The sequence below is a fragment of the Orcinus orca genome, chromosome 8 (genome assembly GCF_937001465.1).
Source record: "Orcinus orca chromosome 8, mOrcOrc1.1, whole genome shotgun sequence".
NCBI classification, from domain to species: domain Eukaryota; kingdom Metazoa; phylum Chordata; class Mammalia; order Artiodactyla; family Delphinidae; genus Orcinus; species Orcinus orca.
Genome location: NC_064566.1, coordinates 2674615 through 2698984, shown reverse-complemented (window position 1 = coordinate 2698984; position 24370 = coordinate 2674615). Strand labels below are relative to the sequence as shown.

General features: G+C 50.3%; 1 protein-coding gene across 6 annotated transcripts in view; it reads right to left on the bottom strand.

Moving 5' to 3' along the window:
- Positions 1-24370, bottom strand: part of SHANK2 (SH3 and multiple ankyrin repeat domains 2) — a 559408-nt gene that overhangs the window by 530273 nt on the left and 4765 nt on the right. For all 6 annotated transcript variants that reach the window (XM_049713021.1, XM_049713018.1, XM_049713020.1 and 3 more), the window contains exon 2: positions 4306-4406. The gene's annotated coding sequence lies outside the window, so the exon portion shown is untranslated. The remainder of the gene's footprint in view (positions 1-4305; positions 4407-24370) is intronic.

The window sequence follows — 24370 nt, the reverse complement described above, 5'->3', positions numbered from 1 at the left end:
GATATTCTCAGCTCTGAGATCACACGGCCTCTGTCACAGCCACTCAGCTCGGCCTCTGTAGCATGAAAGCAGCCAGAGATAATACAAGAAGGAACGAGCATGGCTGCATGACAATAAAACTTTACTTACAAAAGGCAGCCCACGGAGTGGGAGGAAAGATTTGCAAATGACATATGTGGCAAGGGATAAAAATCCAGAATATATAAAGAGCTTCTACAATTGAATAACAAAAGTCAAGCAACCCAATTCAAAAATGGGCAGAGGACTTGAATAGACATTTCTCCAAAGAAGACACACACATGGCCAAGAAGGACATGAAAAGATGCTCAGCGTGACTGATCACTGGGGAAATGAAAACCAAAACTGCAGCGAGATACTACTTCACAACCACTAGCACGACTACCATCAAAAAGACAGGAAAAACGCATTGGTGAGGATGTGGAGAAACTGGAACCCTTGGCATTGCTGGTGGGAGTGCAAAATGATGCAGCCACTGTGGAAAACAGTATGGCGACTCCTCAAAACGTTACATGTACAATTACCATGTGACACAGCAATTCCACTTCTGGGTATATCCCCCAAAGAACTGGTTTGGTTTTTTTTGTTTTGTTTGGTTTTTTTTTTTGTGGTACACGGGCCTCTCACTGTTGTGGCCTCTCCCGTAGCGGAGCACAGGCTCTGGACACGCAGGCTCACGGGCCCAGCCACTCCGCGGCATGTGGGATCTTCCCAGACCGGGGCACGAACCCGTGTCCCCTGCATCGGCAGGCGGACTCTCAACCACTGCGCCACCAGGGAAGCCCAAGAACTGGTATTTTTACACCCATTTCCGGAGCAGCATTAATCACAACAGTCGAAGGTGGAAAGAAACAACCTAAATGTCTGTTGACAGTCGATGGATACACAAAGTTTGATCTCCATACACTGGAAGATTATTTGACCTTAAAAAAGAAGAAAATTCTGACAGAGGCTACAGCATGGATGAACCTTCAGGGTAGTATGTTCAGAGAAAAAAGTCAGACCCAAGAGGACAAATCCTGTAGGATTCCACTCACAGGAGGTCCCCAGAGTCATCAAATCCATAGAGACAGAAAGTAGGATGCTGGGGCCAGGGGTGGGGGACGGGAGGGGGAGCGAGTGTTGAATGGGGCCAGGGTGTCAGCTTGGGAAGGTGGGAGGTTCCGGAGGTGGAAGATGTGATGGTCGCACAATAATGTGAATGTACTTGATGCCCCTGAGCTGTCCACTCAGAAACGGTTAAGATGGTAAACATTTATGCAACGTGTATTTTATCACAATTTAAAAAAACTGGATTTACAAAAACAGATGGTGGTAGGATTTGGTCCGTGAGCTATAGTCTGCCAGCCCTGATTTAGGACCACACACTAGGCACCCAGTTTTGGAGAGAATTACTTGAATCTCATCACCGAAGACAGAGTCTTCACCCAAACCTGTTGTATGTGTCACGTCACCGCCAGGAAAGTCACCTGGAACCTCAGAAATCCTCCGGCACCCTAGTGGGGGGTGTGTGATTATACCCACGAGTGGAAAAAATAATTGGAGGCAGTAATAAAGACCACTTCCCAAAAACCGAATCTTTGAATTCATTCCACCTGTGATTCATTGAATCACGGGTGAGAATGCACAACACTGTACGTTAATTCTGTTACTCTGAAGCGGAACCCTTCTGCCACTCATCACGTGACATCTGGCTACTCACTAAATTACCACGCAAGGGTAACGTTCCATTTTTTTCTGAGTGGCAGCAGGAGGGGGTCACCCCGAAAGGTCTGAAACCCAGAATCCACACGGGTTTATTAAGTGATGAATGTTTCACCTGTAAGGTGATGCAGCCAGGGCAGGGGTGCGGTGAGGCGCCCACACAGGGGGCATCCGTGATGAATGGAGGCCCCAGGACACCCGGAGGCCGCTGAGGGGCAGGGCCGCTTTGTGGGACACCTGAGGATGCGGGCGAAGCAGCTGAGAGGGAGATGAAGAGCCCAGATGAACCTGAGGTTGATGGAGAATTCTGCCTCAGCTACGCCCACACCCGGGACGCAGCACCTCCTGGGCTCAAGAAGATCCACTCCCGAGAGATGGAAACCCTCCCCGTCCACAGCACAAGGGCCACCATCCTTCCTCCAGCCGAGAGGCCTAACCTCCCAATGAACACCTGGTCCCCTGGCCTGGAGACAGCCCGCTGTGTGGGCGAAAAGCGCCCTGGCCGGCAAACCAAGATTACAACACGTCCCCTCCTGGCGCGAAAGGGCCGTCCGGTCCAGTTTGAAAACCTCTTCTCTTTCGCCTTGTACATCAATGACCACGGTCACAGGGACAGATCCTGAAATCAAATGCTCCCACCGCTTGGGGCCAATGTAAGTATAACAGTTCTCTAAGGAGAGGCTGGAGGCCCAGCCCGGGCAGCACCCTATCTCAGACGCCGGAATGGTGACAAGCAAACGCTCAGATCCAATGGTCAAGTGTCCTTTCTCAGGAAGAAACCTGGAGGAGATCAGAGGGCCTTGGTGCAAACCCAGGCTCAGAGAGGTTCGACCTCGTCGTGAGCCAACAAGCCCCCCATCCGGCCTGAGGCGGATGACCCACAAATGCAGAAACATGCTGCATGGGGGCTTAGCGCTCTGCCACCAGCTGCCACCATAATGAATGGTAAGTAAGTCCCAGGTCCTGATCCCAAGGGCGTCAAAGGCAGGCCTTATGGACGACGCTGTAGGTACGGTTCAGCCTAGTGCGGGACCTTCCCTCAAACCTGGACACCCTCCTTCTCTGAGGCTGCTCTGCCTCTAGAAGAAAGGGCTGCCGCATCCTCCACTAGAGTCACGCATCTCACGTGCATCCACCTGTCACCTCTCCACTGAGCCACAGTGAGTGAGCAGGTACCGTGGGGTTCAGAGCCGCGGGTTCCCGACGAGGGGCCAGCATCCAGCGTCGGGGAGGAACAGAGGACAAGGGGACTGTAGGCTCTGCCCACTCAGCAGAGACAGCGGGGGCTGGTCCTCCATGGGGCCCCCTCACCACCGCTCGCCGGGTGAGTGACCGTGTGCGCCCGGGGGAGGGCAAGAGCAGAGGCCAGAGAAGCTCAGAGCACATGGAGGGAATCATGACCACACGGAAAGGCTTGAACAAGGACAGTGAGAGCGTCTGAACTGGATTTCAGGCAGGACTGCAGAGCTGGGAAGCTGGGGGTAGGAAACCAGTTAGGAGGCGACCCCCAAAAGCAGTGGAGACCAGGACCAGGGCAGGGGCAGTGGCTCCGACATTCCGCTCCTGCCTGCTGTATTTGTAAGTCCGGGACATGCACTCTCAATGGAATCTTGGAAGGTGAGACGGATCTCAGTGTTTTTAAGTAGGAGGCACAGATATATAAGCAGAACATGAACAGATATACAACCTTTCCATAGTATTAAAATTTCACTGGGGTGGACAATTTGGAAAAACGGTCCAAAATGTCTCCATGGATAGGCAATGATATTTTTTCATAAAGGCTGAGAAACGGTGTCCAACGGGGAGTGGACCTCACAGACCTGCCTTTCTGGTCCCCAGTACGCGGAGCCAGGCTGGGCAGCCAGGTGTCGCACCAGAAAGAGCCCAGGCTGTGCACAGCCAGGGCTGGATGGAGCCTCTCAGGACCAAGTAGTCCATGAGCAGCGTGTCTAACTGTCGGGAGCCTGTCCCCTCACCTGAGAATGGCAATCATTTCCCCTTCTTCATGAGGTCAGTCACGGTAAAAGCCCAGCCTTTAGGCAACATTCAGCAAACGCCAAGTTTAAGCACATGTTACAGATGATACGATGCCAGTGGAGCACGTATAACAAGCTCTGGGCACCAGACTCTGAGCACAGGGCATAGCTCGGCTCTGCAGAACCACAGACTGTGGGCTTCCCTCTGTGGTCCCTGTGCTGGACACAGACAGGTGTCCCGTGATCCAAGCAAACATGGAGGTGGGGCACCTGTAACACTTCCCCCATCATCCACTTTAGCCACATCGGCTGAGTCCAGCCTGGACATCTCAGAGCACAGACAAGGAGCCAGACCCGGAGCCTCAGCCACGGTCCCAATAATTACCCCAAGGTCACATTAGCCAGGCACCAAGCGGCAGGCTTGTTCCCCCAGCGCCAAGGGCAACTCCACCCACCCTCTCCCCACCCTGACACAAGCACCTGGGCCCTGACTGCGAGGAACTGACCATCCTCTGGCCGCAGTGCCAAAGGGAGGAGGCGAACCACACCATGGCAATGGAGATAGGCTCGCAGATGACAAGGACAAGAAGAAGATGTCCCAACTCACCAGAGGTGCTGTCAGACTGGGCCCCGCAGAAAGGTCTCTCGGAACAGGAACCGTCTGCACTCCAGTGGGTCAAGGCATGGAGACAGGAGAGATTTCCAGAGCTGCAAGAGACAACCAGGTCATGGTCAGATAGCGCACGGGTCCCCATCAGCCCGTGGCCTGTTAGGAACCGGGCTGCACAACAGGAAGTGAGCGGCAGGCAAGCGAGTGACGCTTCACCTGTAGTTACAGCCACTCCCCATCGCTCACATTACTGCTTGAACCCTCACCCCCACCCACCCACCCGTGGAAAAACTGTCTGATACGAAACCAGTCCCTGGTGCCAAAAAGGTTGGGGACCGCTGAGATGGAGGCCCCAAGAGGCGGAGGTTAAAACTTCAAGTGCATCCTGATATCTCTGAGCTGAAAACCAGGGGCTGTGCTTCTGCTTCCGGAAAGATGGAGTAGACGCACTTTTCCCTACTCCTCCCAAGAAGAGCCACGAGAAACCCAGTATGTCGTACAGGAAACAAACATAAGATTCTGAGAGGTAGAGCGAAGGCAGCATGGGCCGGGACCAGGGACCCAGGGAACAGCACGGTGGTCGGTTCTCCGGGCTAGAGAACCTCATATCCCAGACTGGGAGATAAGAAGTCAGAAACCCAGAAACACCAGTAGAAGCAGGGAAAAAAAAGCCACAACGAATGACTATTCTCTCCAGCCAAAACGCCAGGAAAATGGCAGACGAAAAGGACTACGTTTAGACAATAACTGCTCTACTCGACCCAGATATCACAGGAAAACTGTGGCCTCCACCCTGACTCATAGCAGCAGAGGCTGAGGGGGGAGCCTGGGCTTCCCCTTGTGCGGCTGCCGTGAGGCACCCAAACCTCCACTGGGGGGGATCAAGTAAACCGAGGTGGAAGCTGGGACTTTCTTCCCTACCGAGCTGTAACAAATCCTCCTCTGGTTCCATTCGGGGAGCCTGGATTTCCACAAGCATTTGGCATCCCTCCCTCACGCCCCCACCTCACTCCGCTGGACTGGGGTCAGAAGAGGGCTAACGGAGAGGCAGGACTTTCCCCATCACCAGCAAGAATGAGGCCACCCCCCACCACGGTATCAGTGGAGACCACGTGGGGAGCAGGTCCCCTCCCCCACCAGCAATAACAGGAGCCCCCCCACTTGGGTATCAGTAGAGGTCAACTGAGGAAGCTGGACATCTACCTCCATCTGGCAGGAACACTTCCCTTGTGAGAGTGATGTCAAAACAAACCGGCTAAAACAGAAGAATTCCATGAAATGTTCAAAGAACAAACATCAATTCTACACAGTATCTTCCACAAAATAGAATCCAATCCATTTTGCGGAACAAATATGACCCTGATACTAAAACCATACAAAGAGAGTACAAAAAAGAAAACCACAGGTGAGTATCTCTCATAAGGATAGACGTAAAAAATCCTTAATAAAATATTATCAAATAGAATTAAGCATTATACGAAAAGAATTATATATCACGACAAGTAGAGTTTATTTCTGGAATGCTAGGCTGGTTCAATATTTTTTTTAAAAATCAATTTATAGGGACTTCCCTGGTGGTCCAGTGGTTAAGAATCTGCCTTCCAATGCAGGGGACGCAGGTTCAATCCCTGGTCAGGGAACTAAGATCCCACGTGCTGCAGGGCAACTAAGCCCGCGTGCTGCAACAAAAGACCCCACATGCCACAACGAAGATCCCGTGTGCTGCAAATAAGACACGATGCAGCCACATACGTACATACATAACTATTTTAAAAATAAATAAAAAATAAAAATAAATGTATGTAATACACTATACCAACAGGCTAAAGAAGGAAAATCACACGGTCATAGCAATCAACGCAGAGAAAGTATTTGACAAAATTCAACATCCATCTGTGACAACATCTCTCCCAAAAATAGGAAGAGGGGAAATTCTTCATCTTGATCAAGAGCATTTGCAAAACTTCATCTCATCAGCTAACATTATTCCAAACAGGGAAAGACTAAATGCTTTCCTTTTGTGATGAGGAACACGGCAAGGATGTCTGCTCTCATCATTCTCATTCACCATAGGGGTAGACGTTCTAGCTAGCACAAAAGGCAAGAAAAGGAAATAAAAACCATACAGATTGGGAAGACAGAAATAAAAGTGTCCCCATCTGTAGATGACGTGATTGTAGAAAATCCCAAGGAATCGCCATAACAACACCTCCTAGAAATAATACATGAGTTGTGAACAAGGTCACAAGATACATGATTGACATATAAAAGTCAACTGCATCCCCACATACTAGCAATGAACATGTGGCCACCAAAATTTATAATCCAATACCGTTTACCATTGCTCAAAAAATAAAATACTTAGGTGTGAATCTAACAAAACACGTACAAGACTTGTACACTGAAGTCTACACGAATCGGTGAAAGAAATCAAAGAACATCTAAAGAAGTGGAGAGACATACCCTGATCGTGGAACACAGTCAAGACGTCAACTCTTCCCAAATTGGGAAGAGTTGGGTGGAACACAATCCCAGCAAGATTTTTTTGTGTGTATATAGACAATATTATTCTGAAATTTACATGGGAAAGCAAAGGAACCAGAATAACTAAAACGAATTTGGGAAAGAATAAAGTGAGGGCAATCAGTTTACCCAATGTCAAGACGTACACGGCCAGAGTAATCAAGGCTGTGTGGTTATGGAGGACAGATACGGACACAGATCAACAGAACTCAACAGAGAGCCAGAAACAGACCCACACAAATACACCAGCTGAGTTTTCTTTATAAGTTTATTTATATTTGTATTTATTTATTTTTGGCAGCCTTGGGTCTTCGCTGCTGCCCGCGTGCTTTCTCTAGTTGCAGCAAGAGGGGGCTACTCTTCTTTGCGGTGCCCGGGCTTCTCTTGTTGCAGAGCACGGGCTCTAGGTGCACGGGCTTCAGTAGTTGTGGCTCGCAGGCTCGGTAGTTCTGACTCACAGGCTCTAGAGCGCAGGCTCAGTAGTTCTGACTCACGGGCTCTAGAGCACAGGCTCAGTAGTTGCGGCGTATGGGCTTAGCTGCTCTGTGGCATGTGGGATCTTCCGGGACCAGGGATTGAACCCATGTCCCCTGCGTTGACAGGTGGGTTCTTAACCCCTGCACCACCAGGGACGTCCCCCAGTTGATTTTTGACAAAGGCATAAAAGCAACTCAATGGAGGAAGGATGGCCCCCTTCAACAAAGGGCGTTGGAGCAACTGGACATTGATAGACAAAATAACGGCCATGAAAGTGAGCCTTACACAGTGACCCAGCAATCCCTCTCCTCGGCATATATCCAGCAAAACTCTAATTCGAAAAGACACGTGCACCCCAATGTTCACTGCAGCACTATTCACAATAGCCAGGACATGTCCATCAACAGACGAATGGATAAAGATACGGTACATATATACAATGGAATATTACTCAGCCATTAAAAAGAATGAAATGATGCCATTTGCAGCAACATGCATGGACCTAGAGATTATCTTACTAAGTGAAGTAAGTCAAAGACAAATATCATATGATATCGCTTACATATGGAATCTAAAATATGACACAAATGAACATATCTACGAAACAGAAACAGACTCACAGACATAGAGAACAAACTATGGTTACCAAAGGGGGAAGGGGTGGGGGAAGAGATAAATTAGGAGTTTAGGATGAACAGATACACTACTATATACAAAATAGATAAACAACGAAGGCATACTGTATAATGCAGAGAACTGTATTCAATGTTTTGTAATAACCTATAATGGAAAAGGATCTGAAAAAGAATAAATATCTATATATGTATAACTAAATCACTTTGCTGTATACCTGAAACTAACAGAACATTGTCAATCAACCATAGTTCAATTTTTAAAAAATCAACTCAAAACGGATCATGGACTTAAATGTAAAATGTAAAACTATAAAACTTTGGAAAAAAACTTCTCACAGGAGAAAATCTTCAGGATCTAGGGTTAGGAATGCCAAAAGGATGCCAAAATCACAATCCACACACAGAAAAAAAAAATCAATAAATTGGATCTCATCAAAATTAAAACCTTTTGTTCTGTGAAGAAGAAGATAAAAGTACAAATCACAGACTGGGAGAAAATGTTTGCAAACCACACGTCTAACAGAGGACTAGTGTTCAGAATATAAAAAACTCTCAAAACTGAACAGGATAAAAACCAAACCATCCAATTAAAACAGGGACAAAAGACATGCAGACATTTTACAAAGGAGGATAGCGAGATGACAAAAGAGCACATGAAAAGACGTTCAAAACATCATTAGCCACAATGCCTTTTAAAGTGCAATGAAACATCAAGAAATTATAAATCTTTTAATTAAATGCTTCTTCAGTGTATCTTAAAAAAACACATCATTAGCCACTAAAGCAATGCAAATTAAAACCTCAGGGACATACCCCACACCAGAGTGGCTAAAGTAGAAAACAGTAAAATTCTGTGAGAAAATGGGCAAACTGTCACATTACTGGCGGGAATACAAAATGGGACAGCCATGTAGGAAAACCGTGTAGCTGTTTCTTAAAAATCTAAACATGCAACTACCATACGACCCAGAAACTGCACCCGTGGGCATTTATCCCAGAGAAATGAAGGCTCACGTTCACACAAAAACCTGAAAACTAATGTTTATAGCAGCTTTATTCGTAACAACCCCAAACTGCAAACAACCCAGGTGCCCCTCCAAGGGTGACGGGTTAGACAAACTGACGCATTACACACCATGGAATCCTACTCTGCATAAGAAAGCAGGGACCACGGATACGCAACAATCTCTACAGAGTTTCGATGACAGAGAGAGAAGCCAACACCAGAAAGTCACTTACTGTGTGATTCCACTTCTGTATAATTACTGAAATAACAAAATTATAGACATGGAAGACAGATGAGTGGTTGCCAGGGGTTGAAAAGCAAGTGAAGTAGGAGGGAGTCTGTGGGGCTATAAAAGGGCAGCATGAGGGATCCGGGTGCTGATGGAAACACTTGTATCTTGACCGTGTCACTGTCAATGTCCCTGTGCTGAGATGTTGTCCATTTAGTTCTTCAAGATACTAGTCATGGGACAAACTGGGTAGAGGGTACAGGGGACAGCTCTGTATTATTTCTTAGAATTGCAATTATTTTAAAAATAGTTTCCTTTTATTTTAAAAAGTACCTTGTGGAAAATGAAACTAATGAAAAGAGGTTACAGAGAGTTGCCATGTGACCCAAGACGCATGATTCTACTCCGAGGCGTAGAGCTAAAACAGATAAAAACACATGTCCACACAGAAACCTGTATCCTCATCTTCATAGCAGCCCTCTTCCTAATAGCCAAACAGTGGAAGTAACCTAAATGTCCACCAACTGATGACTAGATAAATAAAACGCGGTCCATCCGTGCAATGGAATCTTATTCGGCCACAAAAAGACACGATGCACTGACACACGCTACCACGTGGATGAACCCTGAAAGCACGATGCTGTAAGTGAAAGAAGGCAGACACAAAAGGACCTCACACATTGTACGGTTCCATTTACGTAAACTGCTCCGGATAGGCACAACCACAGAGACGGAAAGCGGGTGAGGGGCTGCCGGGGCCCGGGAAGAGGAGGGGGGATGGGGGGGCACTGCTAATGGGTACGGGGTTTGTTTTGGGGGGAACCAGAATGTCCCTAAATTGACTGTGGGGATGGCCGTACAATCCATGAATACACTAAAAATACACCGCCGTACCCACTTTAAGTGTGTGGATCGCATGGAACGTGAAACATAGCTCAAATTGTTGAAAAGGCAAGCAGTGACTGGGCTCTAGGAAACTTTAAAAGCACCCACTTCAGAGCGATCCTCCCTGTCGCCCATGGAGAATCACTAAACTATTGAACCACTTTAAAATGTTAGCCGTCAGCGTTCTGCAGCTATTTTTAGCAGTGCCCAGCCCATCATTCTAAGGAGATGGAAATCGTAACTGTGAAGCGTTCTGAAACAGCTCTGTAACCCCCAGGGTACGCCCCAGGCACAGAGTAGCGCCGGTGTCCTGGGCTGGGAGTCAGGAGGCGCTAGCCTGTGCCCTGGACAGACCCGGCTGCCCCAGCCCCGCGGGCCCTTCTCTGGAAGACCAGGGCTCCCAGAGTCAATCTGCCTGGTTCCAGCCCCGCTCTGCCACCACCCCCGATCGCGTGCCAGCTAATTCTGTGAAATGGGAATGCGTGAAGACGCCACCTGGAGTCCTGAGGATTAACTGACCACGCACAGGTGGCTCCCCCCCACGGGCACCCCAAAACAGAGGAAATGTCACCACCTCCCTCTCATCCAGAAAGGCAGCGGGAATGGCCCCACACTGCAGGTCCTCCCCTTAGTGAGGAAGCCGATTCTGCCAAACTGGTCCAGGAACGTTCCTAGCAGCATCATACACAGCAGTCAAAAAGTGGAGCCAGGGACGTCCCTGGGGGTCCAGCGGTAAGATTCCATGCTCCCAACGCAGGGGACACGGGTTTGATTCCTGGTCGGGAAACTAAGATCCAACGTAATAAAAAAAAAAAGTGGAAACAACCCAAGGTCCATCAACAGAAGAAAGGACAGACAAAATGCGCTCTATCCGTACAAGGGAGTATTATTCACCCATCAAAAGGAATGAAGCATTGACACAGGCTACAACGTGGACGAACCTTAAAAACATTCTGCTCAGTGAACAAAGCCAAGCGCAAAGGACCTCATGTCGTGCGATCCACTTCCATGAAATGTCCAGGGCAGGCAAATCCGTAAAGACAGAAAGCAGACGGGTGGCTGCCAGGGGCTGGAAGGGACTGTCTGTGGGCTTCCTTTCGGGGTGATGGAAACTAGCACTTTTTGTACTAAATGCCACTGAACTGTACGGTTTTCAATGGTTGACTTTACGTTCTGTGTATTTCACCTCAATCATAAAAAAGAGTCTCATTCTCAACCGCTCACGAGGGTTCAGAATCCACTTTACAGAGCGAGGGAGGAAAAAACCCTGAAACGAGGCAAAATGCCAACACTGTCAGGAATGAGGAGAAAAGGGAAAAACTCTCTGATCCTCGACTTTTGTCACAGCAACCTTCCACAGCCCTCGGGGAGCGGCGGGAACGCGTACACCACCTCCCCACCATGCTGTCTACACCACTGCTGCAGTCATCTGATCTACCCATTCTCCCGAAGAGAAAAGCGAGGCCCAGGTCCCGCAGCAGCTGAGCGGCCCAGCCGGGACCAGAGCCGGGGCCCGGCTGCCCCATCCTGCCTCTTTCTGCCTCCGGGAAATCGCTCCTCACAAAAGCAGGACCCGGTGGGAAGTCCCCGTGGCCCTTGACCTCCACGGAACACTCTTAACTCTCCTCTGCCCCGGCTCCATTACCAGAGAGGGCAAAAGTGCAGGTGGGAGTGAGCTTCGTAACAGCTCTCGTGTAAAATTATTCAGAAACAGAGTTAAAATATTAATTACGCCCGCCAGCTGAACCACAGAGCCCGTGACCCCTAAAAGCGTGAAACCCCAGCTGGCCCCTCCACTGGTGCCCGTGATGATGGGTGATGATGACCAGCAGCTGGGGAAGCCTAGCTGCAGACGGGGCTGCACCAAACCCAGACGGGGTGCACGCCTCCCTGGACCTTCTGCCTGGGGACGTCCTCTCCCAATGACCCTAGACTTGGCCATGATGCTCGCTTCAACCAAACGGGCCAGAGCAAAGGGACGCATTCTCGCCGCTCTCGGGAGCCCTGCAACTACTACGCAGTGACCAAGCCAGGCTGGCCCGTGGCAGGGTGAGAGATGGGTGATGCGGTTACCCCCCGACCCCTGCCAACAACCAGCCCACCCGGGAGACGTGAGTGAGGCCTGCCCACCAGCGGACCACAGGTGAACTCAGGAATCATCGGAGTCCTACTCAAATGGTCCACTTTCCAAATTGTGAGGTAAATAAGCCAGGGGTCAGCAAGTGATTGGCCTGTGGGCCAAAGTCAGCCCACGGCTTGTTTCTCTAAATAACGTTTTATCGGGGCACAGCCATGCCCATTCACCCGACTGCTCTTGCTTTGTAGAGAGACCGTACAGCCTGAAGCATGAAATATTTACTCTCTGGCCCTGAAATAAACAGTGGTCGTTTTACCCAAGGTTTTGGAGTGTTTTGTTCTGCAGGTCGTTAGCTGACACAAGCTTCGTCTAATTGTTACTGATTAGGTGGGCGTTACCATCCCACACAGCGGAGGATCAGGCGATGCCCGAGGCCACACAGGTGGGCCACGCAGGCAGCATCCGCAGAGCGGAACTGAACTCTGGTTTGTCCGACACCAAAGGCCCCGTCATCTTGCAGGCTTTTCAGAAAGGGCTCTTAACTGGATGACTAACTTAATAAATATTCCACCCCGACCTCCCAGGTCCTCTCCTCCCTCTTCAATAAAAGATGGCAGGATAAAATTTCAAATGAACAAGAGCACATCCGTGTCAGCAGCATCATCTGAGAGCCAAGAAGGTCCGCTCGAAACAGCACCTTCCGCCGCGCAGCCCAGCCATCTGGGGCTCCCGCGGGGCAGTGGGTGGGGGAGTGCCCCTCGCTGAGAAACCCTCCGTGGGAACTTTCCGGACACACCAGGGAGCGGAGGAGCTCAGGTGGGCCCCCAAGGCTACCGATGACCCCTGCAGGGGCAACAGGTACCCTGGAGGACTGCCGGGTCCCCCCCCACCCCCGTCATCCGGAGCCCCTACATAAACCGGGTGCACTTACAGCTGAGGCCAGAGGCTCTGCAGAGACCAGACGGGGCGGGAATCCACAGCGGGGCCTGAACAGGCTGTCCCAACAGGACAGGGGGAGCGAGCTGGCAGACTCCAACCTGCACATGACGCGGGTCCAATCTGAACAGAGCAAGTACATACAGGTGTTGCCAATAATGACGATGAGGGCAGCTCACGGTACACCAAGGCCCATCAGAGTGAGATAGGCGGGGACCTGGGACCCTTGGCTGCAGTGCTGCCGTGCTTGCACCTGGACAAACGTCTCCTCCAGCTACAAAATACAAAGAAACTATAAGGGACTAAAAATAACTGCGTGCGTGTGCAATTGGGGCATATTCTGGACAACAAGATACAAACAGACCAAAAAGCCCAACTGCCGCTTCTGAAGAGCCGGGAGCAAAAGCAGGGCACTGCGCATGCCCCCTGCACACGACACCACCACAAAGAGGCGGGCAAACCCCCCAAGCCACCCCTCCAGCTCGACCCCTGGACACACCCCTACCCGCCCCCCATATAAAGAACCAGCTTGCCTCCCACCCCCGCGGCGAGTGAGCAAGCAGGGGGCCCAGGGAAGCCTTGCTTGAATTTCTTGTCTGGCCTCGGATGAGTTTCTGTTGATTAAGGAGGCCAAGAACCCTGGTCGGTAACAACAGCCTGCACTTTATGCAGATGATCTCATTTAATGCTCAAAGCCACTGGAGAGGTGTTATTACCCCATTTTCAGGATGAGAAAACTGAGGCCCAGAGAGGTCAGCTGGCTCACCCAAAGACACACAGCAGTCACGTGGCAGAGCTCAGGCACCACCTACTTGGAGGACACACAAGCATGGACCAAGGGTCGTGGACCAAAGATCCTGGGGCAAGAGCAGAGACGGAAAACAACTGCAGCCCTGCCCCGTCCTGGCCAGCGCTATACTCCCCATCTGGCCAAAATCCTCCAGGCCAAACACCCCCGACTACGGCCTTGAAGAAGGATGCTCTGGAACTGCACACGCTCATCCCCACCAGGACAAAGGCACTGCCCAGGTTCAGAAGCACATGTGAGAAGCTGACCCCGCCTACATCCTCCTCCCCCCTCCCAGAGGTGGTCGGGGGAGGGGGCTATCCAAACTGAGTTACAGGGGCAGATTTCCTAGTAAGTGGTCAGTCAAGGCCACTGGGCACCAGGATGGACAGACACACGGGGAGAGAAGCTGGACAAAATCCTCACATCCCTCCAGCTCTGAGACTGGCCTGGTCAAAGCGCAAAGGCACCTGCTGGGCTCAAAACCCCAGTCGATGCACCTCTCTGGGCCTCAGTTTCCCCTTCTGTAAAATGGACATAAAAATACCTCCCCCCAGGGATGGATCGTGAAGATGCCACGAGACCGCAGGCATGAACATGCCTGGCACCGGTAGGCAATGAAACGTATTCTGACAAAGTCTGGCGATAAAATGCAAATACTCATAACAATGAATCAAGCTACCCACAAGGATACAGGAAGCTATTATTTTATTTTTCTTCTTTTATCTTATTTTATTTTATGTGATGGCATTGTTAATAGAAAATATTTAACCGTTTATTTATTATGATGTAACCAAGTAAGCCTGGTAAAGAAATCATTTCTGCCTCACAACACGGAGCATCGTGGAGCTGACGGGACGGTCTGTTACCTCGGAGGTATTTCCTGTCTTCCGGGAAAGCACCAACCCCACCACAGGCCACTGACCCCACAGCCAAGCACGTGTTACATTCTGCTGGGGAATCTGCCGGGTGTCCCAGGTGACTGCACAACCCGAAAGCCTTAGGACCACGTGGACACCCCAGCGGGGACCAGAAAACTGCCCATATGTCTAGGGGCAGCAGTGAGTGTTAAATAATAATAATATTATTCCCAGACACTTCCAGTAAGAATCCAGCTTCTTTGGAGAAGAGACCCCAGAAGCTATTTCACTGGGCCTGGTCTGGGTAGAGAGTCTACACCAACCCACAGTGGCCTCGGGGTTTGGGGGAAGCTGCCCGGCCCTGGGGACCTGGGGTCCGGCAGGAAACCTGCTGGGACCTGGCCAGGTCCCTTCTCCTTCCTGAGGCCCAGTGTTCTCCCAAAAGCTGGACCTGGGCCCCCCAGCACAAACATTCTAGAACCCTGATCAATCCTAAATTAGCTCTGGGGTCCCCTCCCACCCCAGTCTCTCTGAGAGGTGGGCCTGCGCTCCACCCTGGGGTAGAAGGCTGGGATGGTAGAGGTTCTCACCTCTCTCCCTTTTCCTCCAGTGAAGATTCTTGGCTGCTAAACCCAGGAAGCACGTCTGCAGGAAGGGGGCTCCGTCTGAGAACAAGACAGTGGGGCGACAAGGTAGGAGCAGGAGGGACTGGGTGGCGGGGGACAGGGGACAAGAAATAAGGAAGCCGACCCCAGCTGCTACAAACCCGTGCTGGCAGCAATAGAATTCAAGCCACCAAATGCAATTTTCAATTTCCTAGTAGCCACGTTTCAAACAAGAAAAGAAAAACCCAGTTGAAATGAATACTTATATTTTATGGAACCCAATACATACAGAACAGCGTCCCTTCAACTTGTGGCACTAGCCACGTTTCAAGGGCTCGACAGCCACGTGTGGCTAGTGCCACCACACTGAATGGACAGAAGTGCTCGGTGGTAGCCTGGGTCCCTTGTCAAGGAAGCGTCTGTCCAGTCGCTGAAGATAAGACACCGGCTCAGCGCTTTGGCGTCACCCTGGTCTGGCTGAGCCCCTCCCTGGGTCTGGCATGTCTGAGCCTGACCCGCCCTGCCATGTGCTGGCGGGGAGCCCTGAGCTGACCCACCCCTCTGAACTGGCTCCTTTTCTCAACCACAGAATGGAATAATTTGCAACGTGGCTGTTTGCGGTCTAAAGGAGATCATACCGCCAAGTCTCAAAGCTCCCTTGAAAGGGATTGTAAACACACATGGTGGACTTAGAGCCAGATCGATAGAAAACCAATCCCCACATGAACTTGGGAGCTGGATCCGTGACAGAGGGGGAGAGGCAAAGCCAGCAGGGGCGGGGGCAGGTCCTCCTGTGCTGAAACAGACAAATCACATCCCGGCCTGAACATTCTAGAACCCTGACACAAGGGCCAACACAAGGGCCCCGGCCTGACACAAGGGCCAACTCCCGATGGCATAAAAATAATAAACGAATATAAAGCAAGCCATTAAAGTTACTAGAAGAGAATACAGGAGAACGTCTCATGACAACAGGGTAGGGATGACTCGGAACTGAGAAACCCTGAGGCACCACAAGGCACCAGGTAGTGAATGAGTGACATCTTGCAGAAGAGCATGCCCTCCCTGCTTCTCTCTCTGCCCTGACACCTTCCTTGGTCCTGCCCGAGACCTGGATGAACCCACAAAGGTGAGACCCAGTTCCCAGGCCTTTCCTCCTTGGGAGATGGGAACACAGGGTATGGGAGGAATCGTGCTCCACAATTTCTCCAACAGACGGAGTCATTCCCGCTTTGTGGAGAGGTTCAAGAAGAAAGATGGGCCTCTTTCTACGGGAAAGCAGCCTGGGTGAGGCGAGAGGTTCAACTCTGCAATCCCAAGACCAGATGGGCCTCGGGCTGGTCACCGCTTCAAAACGTGCTTTCTGAAAGGAGGGGCTTGAATACCCACATTCACGGCAGCATCATTCAAACAGCCGAAAGGTGGAGACAACCGAGTGTCCACGGACGGATGAAAAGATACACAAAATGTGGTCCATCCGCACAACGGAAGATTACTGAGCTTTAAAAAGGGAGGAAAGTCACAGACAGGCTACAACATGGATGAAACTTGAGGACGTGATGCTCCATGAAATAAGCCAGACACGAAAGGATAAATAATGTGTGATTTCATTTATACGAGGACCTACAGTCATCAAATTCATAGAGAGACAGCAGGATGGTGGGGCCCGGGGCTGGGGGAGGGGGAGGGGAGTGAGTGCCGAATGGGATGGGGACAGAGCGTCAGTTTGGGAAGACGGAAAGTTCTAGAGATGGAGGGAGGTGAGGGTTGCATAACAATGTGAATGTGTAATGCCGCTAAGCTGTACAGTTAAAGTGGTTAAGATGGTAAATTGCGTGTTACATATACCTTAACACAACTTAAAAAATGTTAAGTGCAAATAAGTGTCTTCACATCAATTTCCATCAAATTCTTCACTTCTTATTTACTACTTCCCTCACCTCCTTCAAGTCTTTGCTCAGGTGCCAGCTTCTCAGGGAGGCCCACCCTGACCACCCCTCCCCCCCAGCCCCCTAACCAAGCTCTCCTTCCCTCCTGGACCACAGAGGTGCCTCTCTGTTATCTCTCTTCTCATTATTTGTCTCTTCTGGCTAGAACTAACGCTAAGCCAGCAGAAGGAAGGAAATAATAAAAGTGAGGGTGAAAATTAATGAAAAAGAACATAGAAAAACAGAGAGAAATCAATGAGACCGTAAGTTGGTCCTCTGAAAAGGTCAGTAAAATTGACAAACTTTTCACTAGAATGATCAGGGAAAAAAAGCGGGAAATACTCAAATCACCAAACTCAGAAATGAAGGGGAGACACCTAGCAGCCTCACAGGAACAAAAGAGAGGATGAGGAAATGCGTGACAATAAATTAGATGGTTAGAGGAAATGGATTTCAGTGAGATACAAACCAACCACCGTGATTCAAGGAGAAACAGAAGATCTGGACATACCCAGACCAAGCAGGGAGCGAGTTAACAAATTCAAAACTGCACAGAAAGACAGGCTCAGGCCCAGGGGGCCTCACTGGTGAATTCTACCAAACATTTAAAGAAGAATTAGTATCTCAGAAAGATACACGCTCCCCTATGTTCATAGCAGCACTATTCACAATAGCCAAGATACGGATGAGCAACCTACATGTCCATCGACGGATGAATGGATAAAGAAGTTGTGGTACATATATACAATGGAATACTACTCAGCCATGAAAAAGAATGACATAATGCCATTTGCGTTTGGCATGGACCTAGAGATTACCATCCTAAGTGAAGTAAGTCAGACAAATACCGCATGATATCACCTATATGTGGAATCCTAAATATGACACAAATGAACTTATCTACGAAACAGAAACAGACTCACAGACATAGAGAACACACTTGTGGTTGCCAAGGGGGAGGCTAGGTGGGAGAGGGATGGATTGGGAGTTTGGGGTTAGCAGATGTAAACTATTATATACAGAATGGATAAACAACAAGGTCCTACTGTATAGAACAAGGAACTATATTCAATATCCTCTGATAAACCATAATGGAAAATAATATTTTAAAAGAATGTATGTATATGGATAACTGAATCACCTTGCTGTATGGCAGAAATTAACACAACATTGTAAATCAACTATACTTCAATTTAAAAAAGAATTAATATCAATTCATCACCCACTTTTCCAAAAAATAGAAGAGAACACTTCCCAACAATTTTTTGAGGCTGCTATTACCATGATACCATCCCAAGAAAACTACAGACCCATAGCTCTTACGCACATACACACGAAAAGCTCAGCAAATACTAGAAAACTGAACCCAGCAGCATATAAAAAGGATAATAAACCATGACTAAGTGGGATTCCTCCCAAGAATACAAAATCGGCTTCCCATCAAAAAATCAATTAATGTAAGACACCGTATTCATAGAATAAAGGACCAAAAGCAGCTGATCATCTCGAGAGATGCAGAAAAAGCACCTGACAAAATCCAGCAGCCCTTCAAGATATAAACACTCAACAAAGAAGACACGAGAACTTCTTGAACCTGATGAAGGGCAGCCACAAGAAACCCACCGCTAACGTCACAACTAACGGTGAACGGCTGGATGCTTCCCCTCCCCCGAGATCAGGAACCAGACACGGAGGCGCTCTCTCACCATTTCTATTCAACACTGTACTGACGGTTCTAGCCAGGGCAACTAGGCACGAGACAGAAGCATCCAGATTGGAAAGGAAGAAGCATGGAAAGTTCTCTCCTCCCTCCCGCTGGCTGCCCTGGTCCCCCCACCCCACCTCTGTCCACCGGTCCCGCTGCACGTGGACCCTGGTAGCAGAAAACAGCCTTCTTGCTTTACAATGTTGCCACGGCTCCCCGCCTGTCACTGCCACACAGTTTAGCTCCTGGCGACATCACACACACAAGTTACACCCCTAAGAGCAAAGTACCAGCTGTGGATCAAACCAGCTCCCGCCTGGCTGAGCCCACATCCCACCACCCTAGCCTCTGCCGCCAGCGGGCCTGTCATGGGGTGGGGACCACCTGATGACCTCCTGGGGTCCCCAACTAAACTTCACAGATGCATCCTGAATGACAAGAAAAGGGACACGTGTTAGAAACATCCACCCGACTACAGGGCAGAGCCAGCTTTCAGACCCACACCCTGTCCGTGTTGCCAGTCCCATGCTTCTTCAGGTGGTTCTCAATGTATGATCCAGGGAACCCTGGGGGGGTTCCGCAAAGCCCTCTGAGGGGGTCTATGAAGTCAGACCATTTTCATAATAACACTAAGACGTTAGTTGTTATTTCACTCTCACCCTCTCCCAGGTGTACTTCAGGGTTTTCCAGAAGCTACACAACGTGTGATGTTGCAACAGACTAAATGCAGAAGCAGATACAAAAATCCAGCCATCTTCTGTTAAACCAGACAGTAAAGAGATTTTGCAAAAATATAAAACACTCTCTTCATTTTTTCTTGTTTTGAAAAATAGCTATTTTTCATAAAAATATTTTATTTACAATAACACACGTAGGTTTAGTACTGTCATTTTTAAATGCATTACTAACCACATAGGTTTAAATTCTCTTTTTAAATTTCTAACAGGATAAATATCAGGAGATACAACGCACATAAACAAAAAGCTCTCTGGGGTCCTTAAAAGCTCTTCAAAGATGGGGCTTCCCTGGTGGCGCAGTGTTGAGAGTCCGCCTGCCAATGCAGGGGACACGGGTTCGTGCCCCGGTCCGGGAAGATCCCACATGCCGCGGAGCGGCTGGGCCCGTGAGCCATGGCCACTGAGCCTGCGCGTCCGGAGCCTGTGCTCCGCAACGGGAGAGGCCACAGCGGTGAGAGGCCCGCGTACAGCAAAAAAAAAAAAAAAAAAAAAAACCTCTTCAAAGAGGGGAGTGGGGTCCTTAGACCAAAAGTTTGAGAAGCCCTGTGCTACCCTGGCCCACTCGTCCTGAAAGGAGCAGAAAGGTCAGCTTGGGCATCACCCCTGAGATGACACAGAGGCTGGGGCAGGACGGGTCCCTAATTCTGCACCTTGGAGTGGACGGCTGCCTGGTGTAGGGTCCTGGCAGTCAGGTCAGCTCCCTCTGCCTTGGTTTCCTCCCCGGAGAACGAGCATGAGGATACAAGTGCCCATTTCTCGGGTCCGTGGTGGGAATGGAGTGCGTCTGCACGTGGAGCCTTGCACAGCTCACACACTCGCTGTTACCCTGATTTTCACAATGTAAAGTCATCGAGATGGTCCACCGAGGGAGAGAGACGGACGGAAAGACAACTCCGGGTGCCCGTTTAGCCCCACAGTGACAGTGACAGTCCTGGGCCCCCCAATACACCCCTGACCCTGGTCTGAGTGGATGTCCCTCCCCCACGACCCAAAGAACCTCATCAGAAAGAGAAACAGATCAAGAGGCAGAGCAGAATCCTGCCGACTCAGCACAGACACCCACGCTGTCACTCACCAGCCTGGGACATCCCCAGAAGGGACCCCAAAGAATCAAAACACACCAACACCAGGCGACCTCATCCCACATATTTCTGGACCATTTCGCTGCAGGAAAGCCAAGAAGCCTTGAAACCCCTGGGAACCGAGGGTGTGCCATTCACCACCCCAGGTTTGGAAAATCATTAACCTCATACGCCAGGCTCGCCACAACCGTCTTCAGGAATTCCACCCCCACCTTCATCTGGACTCCGAGTTTTAACAAAATAAGCATTTAACCGCAGCTGATTTTTTTCCCCACCCTCCCGTCCCAGTGCACCAGCCTTGTAAACATCCCAGAGGTAATCTTGGTGGATGTAAATTCACGTGCCACCTGCCACGAACCGACATCCCGGATGTGGGTGGCAGGGAGCGGCCAGGCCTGAGTGCAGCTACTGGGCTGGCCCGGTCTGAACCCTCAGGGTGAGGCCAAGAAGGAACAACAGGCCAGCGGCCTGACTGGTTTTGTGACTTCCGGAAGCTGAATACACATGTGGGAGGGGAAGCGTGGAACCACTGGTGCTGTCCAGCTCCAAGGACAGGGCTACTCCGAACCGGTACCCCTCCGGAACCCTGGGATACAGAGAAACACGACCTGGTCCTTTCCCGGGGACCTGCCTGCCTGCTGATGGGGTCTACAGGCAAATCGCCATCGTTTGCCACACCCCGCCCCGGCTGATGGGGGGCCAGGGAAACTCCCAGACAGGAGCTGCTGTGCCGTGTGCTTTTTGGGATGCAACAAGCTGCCCCCTCCGCCCCCAACCCAGCCTTCATCGGCCCCGGGCAGGGGGCCCAGGCTGAATTTTCAGGAAGGTTCAAAGGCTCATTTCCCTCCTCCAGGCCGGCCTTCAGCTCTGCTCAGGATGTGTGACCCTCTCCTTGTGCCCCAAGCCTCCTGGGACCCAATCTGGCAGGACACAGACCCCACTGCTCCGTCCTGCCCTTCCTCAGGCTCAAGCCACACCATGGGCCCATCAGAGCCCCTGGGAAAGGGTCCTGGCGGTCCAGGCTCCTGGCCAGGAGGATGGGCCCTGTTTCTCATTCCTCCTGTGCAGCCCTGGGAGGAACCCTGAGTGTTGACAGTCTGGGGCAGGACACCCCCCTCCACAGGGCCTGGCCCATGTGGAGCACACAGGTGGCATCCTGTGTCACTCTGTCACCTAGGTGTCACCCCTGTCCCCAGGGGGGGAATCACCTGCCGGAACCCTGAGGGCGGGGCTGAATTCTTCCCCATTTCCCTCTCCTCCCCTGCAGGGGGCTCCAAACTGGGGTGCGTGGACCCTTTCCAAGGGGTCCAGTCTAAAGGGAATCAGTCTCTTCTGAAATAGCTCAGTCACAGAGAGGCCTGGGGTCTCCCTCTTCCCAGCAGCCCCTCCCATCTTTCACCTTTGAAAGGCCTTCCAGCCGCCTCTGAATCTTGTGGGGAGGGGACTCCCGGATACCAAACAAAGGGGGAACTTCACCTAAAGCTTTAATTTAAATACCAAAACACCCACCGCCTGATCGCTGAGAGAGGCAGTTCCAGGAACATTTTCCTTTTTCCATTTCTAAAAATCTCTAATGTATATATAGTGTTTGATCACAGGGCTTTCTCAATCCAGAAGTGACTTTTTAAAAAATACTTAGTGACTTGAGGTTACAGAAAATTTTAAAAATCAATGTATGTGTTATTTTCCTTGCAGAGAAATATGCTCGATCGATTAATAAAAGACCCACAAGCATAAAAGTCTATTATATCAGGATAAAACTCCTCGGGGAAGTGGAGCTATAAATCCAGGAAAGGAAAGGAGCAAACAGCATCCCCTAAAGGCCCTCCAGGTATCTGTCAAGCAAAGGTGGGTGTCAAGCCACACTTTGGGCCGCAGTGGATGCGGTTAAAGTCAGGGAACAGTTACTTTTCAAATGTCAATATTTACCTCACAGACCACGTTCTACGTCCTCGGCAAACATTTAAACCTACGAAGCACAACTTTAAAGGCGGACCTGAAATGCCTGGGGAGTCTAGGGCAATGGTTCATAGAAGGATCTGGGGTGGGTATAAAGCAATTCAGGGTGCAATTCTCTCAGCTTTGCTGGGTATCTGCACTGTCCATACAAAAATGTTGCAGGAAACGTGTGAGGACATACAGTTTTTTTAAAGCAATGTTAAGGGAGTCGAGAGGCAAAAAGAAATTTGTTTGGAAGAAAGCTGTCCTAGCGAGGTAGAACCAGTGATTATCCACCTGACGGAGGCCTCCAGGTGCACCTCCCACATCAGGCCTTTTTAACTGAAGCAGCAGCTCAGGACTCCGGCCAACCATCTTCCTCAAAGTGCGTTCCTAGAACCCCTGACAGTGGCACCCTCTGGGGAGCTCCCGGCCTGCTTCTTGGGCCTCAAACAGAATTTCTGTGGGGTGGGCCAGAAGCCCCTCACCCGAGAGGCCCATCGTATGAAATCTGCAGCTCTGGCCTTTTCAGGAAGGACTACTGTCCTGCGTGTGTGGTGCTAGCGTTTGTTTGGGATTGCAGATAACTAGGTCTGGGGAGAGAAACGGAGCCCCACCTAACTTCTTTGCAGTTAACACTTAATGCTTTGGGTCTCTATTTGGCAGGGAGAGTTGGTAAAGGGAGTAATACGCTACTTTTGGAAGATAACATTATTTAACCCTGGACCTGCACCCTAGAAACCAGCAGAGCAATAAAACGTTGTGTTGTCCAGGTGCCCATTGACATTTAGAAGGAATTCCAGAAGACACTTGAGTGTGGGCAGGTCTGTGAAGACAGCACAGTGTTGTGACCTGGGGGTGCCCAGAGACCCTTTCAGGTTTCCTATGAGGTGAGGACTTGTCATAATGACGCTATGATATCGGCTTTTCTTCCCCATTCTCAAGTAAACCTGGATTTTCTAATGAGTGGAAAGCAGATGTCCATGAGAATCTAGATGTCTTAACAGAAAGATCCATGTCAGTTTCTAATGGATTCATGGATTATCATAAAGGTGACTGTATACATAAGGGAAAAACAAGAGAGGGGGCTTCCCTGGTGGCGCAGCGGTTGAGAGTCCGCCTGCCGATGCAGGGGACACGGGTTCGTGCCCCGGTCCAGGAAGATCCCACATGCCGCGGAGCGGCTGGGCCCGTGTGAGCCGTGGCCGCTGAGCCTGCGCGTCCGGAGCCTGTGCTCCGCAACGGGAGAGGCCACAACAGTGAGAGGCCCGCGTACCGCAAAAAACAAAAAAAAAAAAAACAAGAAAGGAAGGTAGGAAGGGAGGGAGGGAGGGGGAGAGAGAGAGGGAGGAAGGGAGGGAGAAAAAGAAAGAGAAAAGAAAGAAAGGAAGGAAGGAAGGAAGGAAGGAAGGAAGGGAGGAAGAAAAAGAAATCTGCAGCTTTGCCATCTGGAACCTGTGGCTTCATTCCATCCTGAGAGTCAAGGAGAGGACTCTGAAAACCTCCCAAGGACAATTTTCAAACCCTGTCCCACCCCTTCCTGCACTGGCTTCCTGCAGCCAATCACCGGGGGCCCTGCAGCTGCCCACTAGCTCCCAGCAGCCCTGAAGGCTTCTGCTGCCTACCCCCCTTCCCCCCAAGCCCCGGAAGTG